General features: G+C 41.7%; 1 protein-coding gene and 1 long non-coding RNA gene across 2 annotated transcripts in view; one reads left to right on the top strand and one right to left on the bottom strand.

The window, feature by feature from the left end:
• Nucleotides 1-1,085, top strand: part of LOC142046616 (uncharacterized) — a 63,461-nt gene extending 62,376 nt beyond the window's left edge. The window contains exon 4 of the long non-coding RNA XR_012655633.1: nucleotides 1,005-1,085. This is a non-coding gene — a long non-coding RNA (uncharacterized LOC142046616). The remainder of the gene's footprint in view (nucleotides 1-1,004) is intronic.
• Nucleotides 1-9,713, bottom strand: part of PCLO (piccolo presynaptic cytomatrix protein) — a 612,599-nt gene that overhangs the window by 415,929 nt on the left and 186,957 nt on the right. The gene's annotated exons all lie outside the window — the stretch shown is intronic.

Below are 9,713 nucleotides of genomic sequence, written 5' to 3'. Positions count from 1 at the left end.
CAAAACCAGAAGTTCCCTCCCTCACTTTGAAAAATCCGGTTTCCTGATTGGTCCTCTGGTCAGGTGTTTGGTTCCCCTTGTTAATCCCTTTACAGGTAAAAGAAACATTAACCCTTAGCTATCTATTTATGACAGGGTTATGTCACACAGCATGGACACATGTACAGTCACTAGTGCAGACATATTTTAGACTAACTTAAAATCCCTTGCAAGCTCAACTACTTACGGATATGCAATTTATATAGTTTATGCATCACTACAAAGTGTACCCTACTGCCTCTAATGGTCTATATGGGTGTAATTCACACACTAAGAACCTGGAAGAAAAGAGTGTAGCAAGCAAAGGAACTAATAAGAATATAAGAAATTTTAAATTCAAGTAAGCCACTCCCCACATTAATTTACATCTTCATTCTTCTACTTCCTATTCATCAGAGCATGAGTTATACTAACGTAGACTCCCTAATACTCAGATTCTGCCAAATACCCTTACAATTATTTACCAGTGTGTAATATACACCACTTTATGTATCAGCTCTGAATTTGGTCCTAAGTTTAAGAATTAGCAATGTCAACTAAAATGCACTGGCTGAAATCTGGAGAAATAAAATACCACATTTAACAGTAAAGACAGCCCAACACCATGACAACTAAAGACTGTTTACAAAGACTTTTATATAGGTGGTGTCAGAGATCTTCTGTTTCGGAAGCACACTTTCAGGTGTATCATTGCCCAATGAGTAGCAGGAATCAACAATGCCACTACTACACTACAAATAGCAGAAGTAAGATATAAGCACAGAATTATTTGAGCTCCTGTTTTAAATTTTAATGTATAGCACTACGAGAAGCTGCAGATTAATCTAAAACACTGTCATTCTGTTAGTAATGCTAAAGTCATATTTCATTAATATGCACCAGAATGTCTTACGTTTTAAATGTTTATTGAGTTTCTTACATCTTGTACCACAACTTTCATTCTTTTTTTTTCCTTTTGGCTGAAGCTCAGAATCTTCAAAGCTTCTCAGAAGAGACTTTTTTCCCTCTTGAATTGTCAGTGACCGATTAAATGACTTCATACAAACATGCGACACAAACATTCTTGTCTTCTTTGAGATGGTCGATTCACTTATTTTTGCCGAATTCAGTTATTAACATTGTTTCACCTGAACAATTTTGCCATTTACATCATCAATTTGTGGCAAATTACTGCACATCAATGCAAGACTTTTAATATCGTTGCACTCTAAGCATTCAGTAAATTAAACTATACCTCAATAGCCTTTCAAATAATGCAATTCAGAAACTTAAGAGAATAAAAAACAAATGCCAAGTTAGTTAACATTGATGGCAATGGTTTTCAAAGTTGTATACACTGCTATATACCTATAGATCTTGCTTTGTCTACAGAACTCCCTTTATCTTTTCAGAACCATATTCAGGGGGTGGGCGGGAAGAGGGAGATGAAAACAGGATTGTTGTTAATTCAGCCCTTTATTTTCTAGCACAGGGATAGGAGTAGTCTTCGCAACAATCATTCCTATACAGACTTTAAAAAGTCAAGCACAGTGACAAGTAGAGCTGGCTGTGAATTTTCCATCAACATGATTTTTGATGATATTTCCCGAAATTTTAAATTTTATAGAGGAAATGTTTGATTATGCCAATTTCTGTTGATTTGGATTTTCCCATTGAAAAAATAAAGTATTTTGCTTCAGGTCTGGTAGACCCAAATCAAAATGCCTCGTTTTTAAGTCACTTTGGTATTAATCTGTGACCATCCGAGTTATCCATCATGCCTCATGGGAGATGTAGTTACAATCTTCAACCAGCGCTAATGGCAACCTATGTGTGAAATGAGACCAGAGAACAATTTCAGCCCCATTTTTGGAACATTTAAAATAAGACTGGTAAAGCCCTAAGCATTTAGGGCTATGGACTAGATGACCCAACAGATTTTTTCCATCTCCTATTTCTTCAATTCTATTTTAGGTGTGTGAGTTTCTCTTAAAAAACGACAAAGAATCATGTGGCACCTTATAGACTAACAGAAGTATTGGAGCATGAGCTTTCATAGGTGAATATCCACTTCGTCTGACGCAAGTGGGTATTCACCCAAGAAAGCTTATGCTCCAACACTTCTGTTAGTCTATAAGGTGCCACAGGACTCTTTTGTTGCTTTTTTACAGATTCAGACTAACACAGCTACCCCTCTGATACTTGAGTTTCTCTTTGTTTCTCTTCTGTAATACACTTATTCTTTGCTCTAAATAACACTGGTATCAGTTTCGCCCCTACTTAGGTGCACTTCATTATGAGAGGCCTGAGGTCCCCAGAGAACTCCAGTTTACAGGTAGCATAAATACCCCAGCACATAAAATAGCTTTTTAGCACAACATGTTCTCAGAGTCATTCTTGTACCATATATTTGAGTTATTTGCCCCTAATATAAACACTTTGCTATGTTCAGTAATTCATGATTTTTACTACATTGCCCATCTGTTTGAGTATAATGCACAATATGAAGGAACGTACTAAATGAGACATGTATATGCAGGCTGATTTATGTCCAGTTTTAAAACTGCCTGTTATTTTTCTATTAAATATTTAAAGTCCAAACAAACATTCAGTGAAAAAAATTCTCATAGTTCCTCAGTAGCTTCTCAAGCTCCCACTGCAATAAAAAGCAGCTTCCACAAACGATAAACAAAAAGGTTTGGTTGTGTCTGTTCTTTTTCATCTATCAGTCAATTTTTATGTAGCCAGCACCTTGGATACCAAGATGAAACAGTCATAACTGGATTTAAAAATGACATTTTAATGCTGTGTGACATTGTTAAGTAATTATCAGGCATCACTAACTATCTGGGGCAGGAGCAACCTAGACCACATTTGCTTCTTTCTACTGCCACCCTGGTATTCATCCTCAGTTTAAAAAAAAATAAAAAGTCTTGAATACTTCATTACATAGACTGTATAGCAGTAATTCCCAACCATTTGCATGGGACAGCAACCTGAGGCTACCCATAACCCAGTCATGCCTTTACACACAGCACCACATTAGGGTTGGTGCAGAGCTACATCAGGCCAGGGGGAGCTTTCCCACTGTGTAGTGAGCTACTGTACTGGCAAGTGCCTTGAATGCTCAGGCAATGGTTCCACCTCCTCTTATCACCCACTTTGAGGTCCAGAAGGTGCATGAAGGTGCTTCAGGGAGAGCAGGGACTACAGTGTGTTTCGTTGTCCCTACCCCCGACCCACATACACACATGGAGCAGCCCGGCAAAACACATCCTTAACAACAAGTCCCTGTGAGACAATGACAACTCACATTCTGTTATGTTGTACTCTACAGTAGAGTGAAGGCTACTCCCAAGCCCTAGTAAAACAATTGAGAGACTAGCATTTCAAGCACTAGATTAGTGCACAGATTTCATAGGAGGTAGTGGACACTGGTTGGTTCAGCTGAGAAAACAATCTGGTAAAAAGACACCGATGGCCAAAAAGGTTGGGAATCATTGTCATACAGCAACTAGACACATTCACTTGTGTCACTTTTTGGATATCCCATATTTTTCAAAACTATGAAAGCCACTGGAATACCATGCTGTTTAAATGCCAACACAATTTAATTATCTGCAACTTCAGCAACTGTTAACATGCTGCCATAACAAGGTGCAATTTTAAGCAATGCTAAGCAGCGTCGTTTGCTTTCAAGTCAACAGAAAAGCTTAATAGTTTTCTAACTATGCTAAGATAGAAAAATCAGCTGTTGAAAGAATGAGTTTCTCCTCCCTTTTAATCACAAGATAATGTTGAGAATGGTTCACATGTATCAAATTTAAATCTCTCTCCTCAAACAAATGAAGAGTACTGAGCCACAGAGGAGAGGCTTTACAAATATCCAGTATAAATATGGAAAATTATTTTTTTCTCCAGTGCTATTAAACCAAGAAGAAAGCAGAAAAAGAAGGAAGCATTGTAATTGTGGCATCAGACAGGAAACTGAACCACAGATTGAAGAAGCAGAACTACTGGGGAGTATTAAATGAATAGACAACTGGATAATTTACAGTACTTACAAGCTGGAAAGTAAAAACCCATTTTCACAGCAGATAGTTATTCAGTATTATGAATGGATAAGAATTGCAAAACCAGATTCAATCTACATATTTAACCAAGTCAAAACCAAGTGGGACCAATGGGACAAAAATCTCAGAGATGCAGTTCCTGTAACTGAAACTGAATTGAATCGATGCGCTCATGATTACCACAATCCAGTTGATCTCCTGCTTCTCTACATACTACAAAGCCTACTGTTTTGCACCTCTCAGCATTTGACTTGTTTGCAGTAACAGCAGGCTGCTCTCTGTAAATGCAAGGTGAGAAAATATGACAATGCAATGTATAAATACAAGGAAAATGAGTGTCATAACATAAAAAATTAATTAACTATTATAAATAAATATCCTAACAAAAGATACATAGGTAATTTTGCAATTCCCTAGCAAGACACCATTGAGAATATTGGTTACTTTATCAAAAAACAAATCTCTCCCTCTCATTCAAAATGATACAGTGAAAGTTAAGAGATTGGTTGAAATGCTCACAAAGCTAAGAGATATGATCTGTGAGGACACATTAAAGTAGTAAATATTTATTAGCTAGAAAAAAAAAACCAGATAATGAATTGCTCAAATGTCAATATGAAAATACCAAATGTTATAAACAAAGTCTGGCTGAGTTACTACTCTGTATCTGGCTCATGAGTCAAACATGAAGGCCAAGGAATAAACTTTCAAGAGCACCTAAGTGACTTAGGATCCAATCCCATTTTCAAAGTCATTTAGGCAGTTTGGCCTTGTCAAGGTTCCTTCCCCACTCTGAACTTTAGGGTACAGATGTGGGGACCTGCATGGACACTTCTAAGCTTAATTACTAGCTTAAATCTGGTATCACTGCCACCCGCCGCCCCCGGACCCTCTTTTTCCATGGGTAGTCTTGAGGGACTTCACCAGTTCCCTGGTGAACACAGTTCCAAAACCCCTTGGGTCTTAAAACAAGGAGAAATTAACCATCCCTCTCCTCTCCCCCCACCAATCCCCAGTGAGTCTGGATCCAATCCCTTTGGATCTAAAAAACAAGGAAAGATCAATCAGGTATTAAGAAAAAAGGCTTTTAATTAAGAAAAGAAAGGTAAAAGAAAACTCTCTGGGAGAGATTAGCGTACCAGCTACTCTCACAGAAAACAGATTCAAAACACAGAGGATGTTCCCCTTGGCAAAAATTTAGTTACACAAAAAAAATACTCAAATACCCAATTTGATTCTAACTCAATTTGCATAAGACCAGCTACAAAGAAATAAATATAAACCTATTTATTCCTTTCTAAAATTTACTATTCTGATCAGAGGCTGGTTCCTTGATCTTTTTCACTCCGGCTGAAACTGAAAATTCTTGAACAAAGGAAAAAACTTCCCTCCTTCCTTTTGAAACATCCTGCTCCCCCATTGGTTCCTCTGGTCATGTGTTAGCTAGGCTAGGTGAACTTTTTAACCCTTTACCCTAAAAGAGGCATTAACCCTTAATCATCTGTTTATGACAGGCCTAGATCCTCAAAAGTGTTTAGGCACCTAATTGCCATTGCCCTCAGTGGGAATTAGGCACCTCAATACATTTGAGATCTAGGCCTTAAGAACCTTTGCCTCAATGAAACTTAGACTCTGAAGGACCTAAGTAACTTTTGAAAATAGGTCTTAGGTGTCTTTGAAAATTTTATCCCAAATCTTGAGCTCATTGAGATCAATGGGAATTCGCTAATGATCTCAGGAGGTATCTAGATTTGGTCCTAAACACAGTCAAAACTGGGGACAGAAAACAGATATTTCATGGAAGAACCACTAGAAAAATGTGACAACAACGTGGACCAATCTATCCAACTATTTTTTTTAAGTATGCACACTACTTAAGAACAATAACGTTATATGTCTTCACAAAGAAAATGATTGAGGAAACCAAGCCAGAATGGACAAAAATGCTTAATTAATCCATTTACACTTTGTGTTTGCCTTTTTTATGAGAACAGCAACAACTGTCAGGCAGCACATCACATTCAAATACAGTGTAATCCTCTTTTGTAAAGTGCAGTTGGTGCAAACAGCATTTGTACGGAAGCAAAGTTACTGCCACCCACCTATCTTTACGGTTTATCCTAAGAAAAGATTTCCTGGCTGCTGACATTTGATGGAGCTCTTGGAGTGAGACTCAAAGGTCAAGACTCCAATTCCCATGAGTGAGCCAGCTGAGGAATTTGGCTTTTCAGAGATGGGGCAAGAATTCCCCAAAACCCAAGAATGCAGTAGATTTCTTAGAAATATTTAAACACTCCCTAATGCACAATTGCTCATAGCTGAGAAGACAGACAGCTGCATGCTCCGATGGCAAACCCCAGCCCTAGGAGAAAAGGGAACTAATTGCTTGAACAAGATAATAGGCCAAACAGTAAATAATATGGGGTCTTCTCTGAAGAATATATAATTTCCCAAATATTTATCATAAAAAAATGGTTACAAATGCATTGACAAACACTAATGCAAAGACAGAAGAAAAATTACACTTACACGACTGAAAGGATATGAAAGATCAAATTCATAAAGTCAACAAAAGTTTAAAACAGCATTTGATAAACAGGACAGTGGTGGATTAATGATTTTGCTGCCCCTAGGTCCTGAAATAATTGCCACCCCCATATGAACTTAATTTCTTCCACCAGCAGCTTTCCCCCCACCCCCACCGCTCCAGCTCACCTCCACCTCCTCCCCTGAGCATGCCGCTGGGTCCTGCTTCTCCCCCCTCCCTTCTTCCCTCCCAGCACTTCCGTTGCAAAACAGCTGATTCGTGTGGCAAGCCTGAGAGGGAGCGGGGAGGAGAGGGAACGCATCTCGCTTGGAAGACGAGGCAGGGCCGGGGTGGGAATTTGGGGAGGGATCCAATAGGGGCAGGGAGGGGTGGAGCTGGGGCGGGGACTCTGGGGCAGGGGTGGAGTCGGGGTGGGGCTGGGCGCGAGCACCCACTGGCACTGACAAAAGTTGACACCTGTGTACAGGGATCCGACAGACAGTGTGCTTGTGCAAAAATGCCACGATTACAAAAATGCTGCTATTATAAATTTGCTGCCCCTGCAAATTTGCCACCCTAGACCTAAGCCTTGTCAGTCTAGGCAATAATACGCCTCTGAAACAGGATGCTGTAAGACACAGTTGTCCCTGTGCCTTCATTAGCTACTATTCTGTGAGTTATTGAAATAGATACTTCAAGACAAATGTAAAAATTACAAGACAGCAGAAGGCGGAAAAAAGACAATTCCAGCTGTTTGATGTTTTGTTTTCATGTTGTGTGTTAACTGAAGTCACCAATGGGATTTAGTTTTTCTCTGAATCTGAGTAGTTGTTCACTCCCCGCCAGCCTATTTTGATAGCTGATGCACAGAGATAGCAAAGGCAGGTCCTATCCTCCTGCCAGCCCTCTTTGGAATGTGCTCACACTCAAGGACGAAGGGATGAAGTCACCCTGCATTCTCCAGAGCACAGAGGAGCTGTGATTCTGCTTTGTCCCTCTGTGAGCCATAGGAGAGGTAGGGGGAAGGTGTTTCCACCATGTTACCCCACTGCACAAACTGCACACCAATATAAGGCCCAGGTAGAATCCTGAGAGTACACCTTAGGGTTTGGCCTGTACAGTTTGCTTGTTCATTTTCCATTCCCTAATAATTTTGCTTGCTGCCTTTTTGTAAAACGGACAGTGGTGATATCACAAATGACCTGTGTTATGAATCACAGAAGTTTATATGAGCACTCTTATTTTTCCCGTGTGCCTGTCTGCTCCATTTCCTGAGTAGAAAGAGTAATGAAATTTACAAGAATCCCATTCCTATATAGAATAAAGGGCATAATAGGGGAAAGAAATGTGTGCATGGGGTCATCCTAGGAGGTTTATTATTACTGGGTTGCAGCAGTTTGTTTATCAAACACTTGGCTTCACATCCCCTATATATATATATATAAAAAATTCCCCTCTCACCCCTACGGGTGGTATGTGTCTTCCTCAACCTCGGGTCCTCTACCAGAGGCCTGAGGGTTTGAGGGTTCTGCGCAGTATCTTAGCTGTTCCTAGCACTGCACTCTTCTGGACAGAGAGCTCTGATGTTGTTCCTGGGATCTGTTGGAGCCACTCACCCAGCTTAGGAGTCACAGCCCCGAGGGCTCCTACCACCACTGGGACCACTTTGGCCTTCACTTTCCACATCCTCTCTAGTTCCTCTTTCAGGCCCTGGTACTTCTCCAGCTTCTCATATTCCTTCTTCCTGATGTTGCTGTCACTTGGCACTGCTATATCTATCACCACCGCTGTCTTCTGGTCCTTGTCTATTACCACGATGTCTGGTTGATTGGCCAGTACCTGCCTGTCCGTCTGGATCTGGAAGTCCCACAGAATCTTAGCCCTGCTATTCTCCACAACCTTCTGTGGAATCTCCCATCTGGTCTTGGGAGGGTCTAGCCCATACGCTGTGCAGATGTTCCTGTACACAATGCCAGCCACTTGGTGGTGCCGTTCAGTGTATGCTGTTCCTGCCTGCATCTTACATCCTGCCACTATGTGTTGGACTGTCTCTGAGGCCTCTCTGCACAGTCTGCACCTTGGGTCCTCTCTAGTGTGGTAGACCCCTGCTTCAATGGATCTGGTGCTCAGTGCCTGTTCCTGTGCTGCTATGATCAGTGCCTCAGTGCTGTCTTTTAGTCCAGCCCTTTCCAGCCACTGGTAGGATTTCCCAATGTCAGCCACCTCAGCTATCTGTCGATGGTACATCCCATGCAGGGTCTTGTCTTGCCATGGCACTTCTTCTGCTTGGTCTTCCTCCCATGTCTGCTGCTGCCTCAGGCATTCTCTCAGCAGCTCATCTTTGGGGGCCATCTTACTGATGTACTCCTGGATGTTCCGGGTTTCATCCAGGACAGTGGCTTTGACGCTCACCAAGCCCCGCCCGCCTTCTTTCCGGCTGGTATACAGTCTCTGGGTGTTGGACTTGGGGTGGAAACCTCCGTGCATTGTGAGGAGCTTCCGGGTCTTCACATCGGCAGCCTCCATGTCCTCCTTTGGCCAGCTCACTATACCGGCAGGGTATCTGATGACCGGCAGGGCGTATCTGTTGATGGCGTGGATCTTGTTCTTCCCACTGAGCTGGCTCTTCAGGACCTGTCTTATCCTTTGGTGATACTTGGATGTTGCTGTCTTCCTTGCCTCCTCATCGTGGTTTCCATGTGACTGTGGGACGCCAAGGTACTTGTAGCTGGTCTGTATGTCTGCTATGTGGCCCGCTGGTAGTTCCACCCCATCAGTCTTGACTACCTTCCCTCTCTTCACTACCATCCGGCCACACTTCTCCAGTCCGAATGACATCCCGATATCCTCACTGTAGATCCGCGTCAGGTGGATTAGCGAGTCGATGTCTCGTTCATTCTTAGCATACAGCTTGATGTCATCCATGTAGAGGAGGTGGCTGATGGTAGTTCCACTCCTGAACCTGTACCCGTATCCAGTCCTTGTGATTATCTGGCTGAGGGGGTTTAAGCCTATGCAGAACAGCAGCGGGGACAGTGCATCACCTTGGTATATGCCGCACTTGATGGCCACTTGTGCAAGCTGCCTTGAGTTGA

The sequence above is a fragment of the Chelonoidis abingdonii genome, chromosome 1 (genome assembly GCF_003597395.2).
Source record: "Chelonoidis abingdonii isolate Lonesome George chromosome 1, CheloAbing_2.0, whole genome shotgun sequence".
NCBI lineage: Eukaryota > Metazoa > Chordata > Testudines > Testudinidae > Chelonoidis > Chelonoidis abingdonii.
The sequence above is the reverse complement of the archived record's forward strand: the minus strand, read 5'-3'. Positions and strand labels throughout refer to the sequence as shown.